Below are 5,545 nucleotides of genomic sequence, written 5' to 3'. Positions count from 1 at the left end.
GAAGATTTGTTATAACTAACCTAAGATCCACCACAGCCTGTCGTTTCTAATGGCAGCAAATGAATCATAGTGGGCAGAACAAGCAAGGAGGTTATAGCGTGTGTTTGCATATTTCCGTGTGTGCAACAACTAAATTCTCCCTTGCACTCCTTCTAAACAACGCACATTTTGTTGAAACTTTGGCAAAGGGTAAAGTCTACCAAACGTAGTCCACCGTGTTCGTAACATATTCTAGTTTTTGGGAACAGAAAACTGTATTGAGATCAAATGTTTCATCAATGAGCAGAATATCAGTCCAAGTCCAGTATTCTCCATCTTCTCTCACTGCCGGCCACTGGGCTTCCTCTCGTCACCATATTTTGGGGGAGAAGCCAACCGGATGCTTCAGATTTATACATCCGGAAAAACATCTGGCTCATTGTTCTATCTGTGGCATCCCTATATACAGTAGTTCCTATTATGGCGTCTGTGAGTAGGTACCAACTCCGCCATGTTTCGTTTGACAAAGGCCATGAGGAAAATGACTGGCGTTTTTGTAGGGTTTTTGGATAAACGCTGAAAATAAGAATTTTTGTAATAATAAAAAAACACAAAGGCTTCATTATTCATAAAGGTCATGTTAACTGATTGATATTATCTCATAGAACGAAAGTAAAAGATCTCCTAAGCCTGTGTTAACCTCAGACCTTATTTTCAGCGTTTATTCCAAACCCTATTCTTTCCCCATTAGTTTTTCCCCATAGGGTTGGCTGAACGAACCAGAGGTAACTTATTTCCGTGTTTTAGGACTACAAGCTGGCGAGCTCTATTGAGGCAATCTCCATTTTGAAGTAGTACATTTTCTTCTTCACGATTGGCTGATCCCTCCTGATGACCCGGTTGGAGTCATGTCCAACGGGGTTCATCAGGAGGGATCAACCAATAACGTTGGAAGTCCCACTCAGTTGACTACATTAAAAATGGTGGAAGCCCTCAAAAAACAGCCTTTTGGCCACAAGAGGCCTCTATCATTCTATATGGCTGGAGCTAGAAGTTTGGGTAGCCCATTGTTAATATACCCCAGTGGGTAGCCAGGCAACGTCTGGCCAAGCCTAGCTGATGCACGTCCACACAGCGAGCTGTCGGGAAGACTTCAAGAGCTGGTGTCAGCCAGACTAAGTCTGGCCCTCCTATGTCTGCCATCCTCTGCTAGTCTGGACTTTTAACACGATGACCTTGAAAGAAGACTTGAAGTGGTTGAAAATAACCTTTATCGATATTAGACGACTCTGAAACTGATTTGCATCATGTCATGAGACATTAGCTTTGGAGCAGAAACCACTCAGAAATAAAACGCCACACTTTATTCTGTCAAAACTGCAATGTTTTAATCTTTCTGAATGAAATATTTTCACAGTATCAAAAGTTAATAATAAAAAACCAAAACAGAAAAGAAGCCAACTTGGCTTAGGTCTACATGAATGGTATAGTATACATCTACATTCCACACATTAAGATAATGTCTTCTAGTTGAATATAACCTGGATACAACATTTCAGAACAGATAAAAAAATAAAAAATAAAAGAACATCTCACGGAAACCCTTTAAACATCGAAGCACCACTCCTTTCATTACATCACTTAAACTATCGATTGTTTTGTGATCAGAAAGGGAACTCATCTAAGTTCAGGACTGCAGAATCAGATATGGAGTGACAGCAGAGGTTATTTTTAAGGTGTATGACTCCAGAAGGTCAGAGTATTGTGAGTTTTGTACCATGGTTGAAATCCTCACCCATCCTCAGAGAGACAGGTCATCATTATGGTTGAAATCCTCAGAGACAGGTCATCATTATGGTTGAAATCCTCAGACATGCTATCATTATGGTTGAAATCCTCACCCATCCTCAGAGAGACAGGCCATCATTATGGTTGAAATCCTCAGACAGGCCATCATTATGGTTGAAATCCTCACCCATCCTCAGAGACGGGTCATCATTATGGTTGAAATCCTCAGACAGGCCATCATTATGGTTGAAATCCTCACCCATCCTCAGAGACAGGCCATCATTATGGTTGAAATCCTCAGACAGGCCATCATTATGGTTGAAATCCTCACCCATCCTCAGAGAGACAGGTCATCATTGCAGATGTTTTTAAAAGGCCCTAAAATCACTAATTTTATGTACCAACATTGAGATCAGGTGATGATTGAGGACATTTTTCGACTGAAAACAAAACCAGTTGGTTCTTATTGGACAAGTCCAAGGCGTCTCTTCCTGTTTTAGTCTGTTTTCTTCCGTTTGATACCTAATGAATACAATCCTGTATGAGCAGGAGTTAAGAGGTCAAAACAACAGTATGAGGCAGCCTTGAGCAACGTCCCTAATGGCACCCTATTCCCCAAGTAGTGCACTACATCGGGAATAAGGAGCCATTCTCTGGTCTAAAGTAGTGCACTACATCGGGAATAAGGAGCCATTCTCTGGTCTAAAGTAGTGCACTACATCGGGAATAAGGAGCCATTCTCTGGTCTAAAGTAGTGCACTACATCGGGAATAAGGAGCCATTCTCTGGTCTAAAGTAGTGCACTACATCGGGAATAAGGAGCCATTTGAGACGCAAACAATGTTGAGAACATGGCCACAGTACAGCTCTGATAGCAGGTACACCACCGACAACCAATGAGATATCAGCTCTGATAGCAGGTACACCACCGACAACCAATGAGATATCAGCTCTGATAGCAGGTACACCACCGACAACCAATGAGATATCAGCTCTGATAGCAGGTACACCACCGACAACCAATGAGAGATATCAGCTCTGATAGCAGGTACACCACAGACAACCAATGAGATATCAGCTCTGATAGCAGGTACACCACCGACAACCAATGAGATATCAGCTCTGATAGCAGGTACACCACCGACAACCAATGAGAGATATCAGCTCTGATAGCAGGTACACCACCGACAACCAATGAGATATCAGCTCTGATAGCAGGTACACCACCGACAACCAATGAGATATCAGCTCTGATAGCAGGTACACCACCGACAACCAATGAGATATCAGCTCTGATAGCAGGTACACCACCGACAACCAATGAGATATCAGCTCTGATAGCAGGTACACCACCGACAACCAATGAGAGATATCAGCTCTGATAGCAGGTACACCACCGACAACCAATGAGATATCAGCTCTGATAGCAGGTACACCACCGACAACCAATGAGATATCAGCTCTGATAGCAGGTACACCACCGACAACAAATGAGATATCAGCTCTGATAGCAGCTACACCACCGACAACCAATGAGATATCAGCTCTGATAGCAGGTACACCGACAACCAATGAGAGATATCAGCTCTGATAGCAGGTACACCACCGACAACCAATGAGATATCAGCTCTGATAGCAGGTACACCACCGACAACCAATGAGAGATATCAGCTCTGATAGCAGGTACACCACCGACAACCAATGAGAGATATCAGCTCTGATAGCAGGTACACCACCGACAACCAATGAGAGATATCAGCTCTGATAGCCGATACATCAACAACCAATTGGAGATACACTAAATGGCCAAAGGTATGTGGACACTCCAACTGGATTCGGTTATTTCAGGCACACCCGTTGCTGGCAGGTGTATACAATCGAGCACATAATTTAGCTCCATATACAAACATTGGCAGTAGAATGGCCCATACTTTAGAGCTCAGTGACTTTCAACGTGGCACCGTCATAGGATGCCACCTTTCCAACAAGTCAGTTCGTAAAATTTCTGCCCTGCTTAAGCTGCCCCGGTCAACTGTAAGTGCTGTTATTGTGAAGTGGAAACGTCTAGGAGCAACAACGGCTCAGCCGCGAAGTGGTAGGCCACACAAGGTCACAGAACGGGACCGCCGAGTGCTGAAGCGCGTAGCTCGTAAAAATCGTCTGTCCTCAGTTGCAACTCTCACTACCGAGTTCCAAACTACCTCTGGAAGCAACGTCAGCACAATAACTGTTAGTCGGGCGCTACATGAAATGGGTTTCCATGGCCGAGCAGCCGCACACAAGCCTGGATCACCATGAGCAATGTCAAGCGTCGGCTGGAGTTGTGTAAAGCTCGCCACCATTGGACTCTGGAGCAGTGGAAACGTGTTCTCTGGAGTGATGAATCACGCTTCACCATCTGGCAGTCCGACGGACGAATCTGGGTTTGGCGGATGCCAGGAGAACGCTACCTGCCCCAATGCATAGGGCCAACTGTAAAGTTTGGTGGAGGAGAAATTATGGTTCGGGCTAGGCTCAGTAGTTCCAGTGAAGGGAAATCTTACATTCTAGACGATTCTGTGCTTTGTGGCAACAGTTTGGGGACGGCACTTTCCTGTTTCAGCATGACATTGCGAGCCAGGCCTAATCGCCCAACATCAGTGCCCGACCTCTAATGCTCTTGTGGCTGAATGGAAGCACAGCAATGTTCCAACATCTAGTGGAAAGCCTTCCCAGAAGAGTGGAGGCTGTTATAGCAGCAAAGGGGGGGGGACCAACTCCATATTAATACCCATGATTTTGGAATGAGATGTTGGACGAGCAGGTGTCCACATACTTTTGCTCATGTAGTGTATCTGCTCTGATAGCAGTTACATCACCAACAACCAATGGGAGACATCAACTCTGATAGCAGATACATAGATGGGAAATGTAACTTTGAAGCATAAAGAGAAATATGGAGCATGGCCCGATATCAGATATCTAAAAACATGGGGAAGCTGACCACTGAAGATCACCATGACTTTTATAGATTACACAGGGGAGAAATCAATCTGGTTTCATTTAAAACACAACTTGTAAAGATGTGATTCGAAGTGTTAAACACAGTAGTCAGATAAATATTTGTTTCTTTGTTGAAAAAAAAATCTAGTTTATATATTAGTGTCGTTGATTACTTTGCAAACGTTCATTTTGTTTAAAAAAAACAAAACCTTTTCTTGTCACAATTTCATACAAAATAATAGCATTGTACAACGGGGTATTGAATCTATTGATCCATGGGGTTTTATGCCGTTGATTCCTCCATAGTAAAGATAACCAGCCCCCACATGACGGTGGTCTTTGACAGTATAATGCGTTTTAACTGTTTTCTGTTGTTGTTTTTTTTAATGCCTGTGTCCTCCAAACCATAAGGTAGCTTAGTGGTAAAGAGCGTTGTGCCAGTAACCGAAAGGTCGCTGGTTTTAATCCCCGAGCCGACTCGGTGAAAAATCTGTCGATGTGCCCTTGAGCAAGGCACTTAACCCTAATTGCTCCTGTAAGTCGCTCTGGATAAGAGTGTCTGCTAAATGACTAAACATGTAATAAACACCTATTCTGAGCCAATTCATCATCTAAAACAGTGCCTATCCATAATAATAATAATAATATGCCATTTAGCAGACGCTTTTATCCAAAGCGACTTACAGTCATGCGTGCATACATTTTTGTGTATGGGTGGTCCCGGGGATCGAACCCACTACCTTGGCGTTACAAGCGCCGTGCTCTACCAGCTGAGCTACAGAGGACCACGGAGGGT

The sequence above is a fragment of the Coregonus lavaretus genome (assembly GCF_964263955.1).
Source record: "Coregonus lavaretus genome assembly, contig: HAP1_SCAFFOLD_813, whole genome shotgun sequence".
NCBI classification, from domain to species: Eukaryota; Metazoa; Chordata; class Actinopteri; order Salmoniformes; family Salmonidae; genus Coregonus; species Coregonus lavaretus.
Note: the sequence above shows the minus strand (reverse complement) of the source record.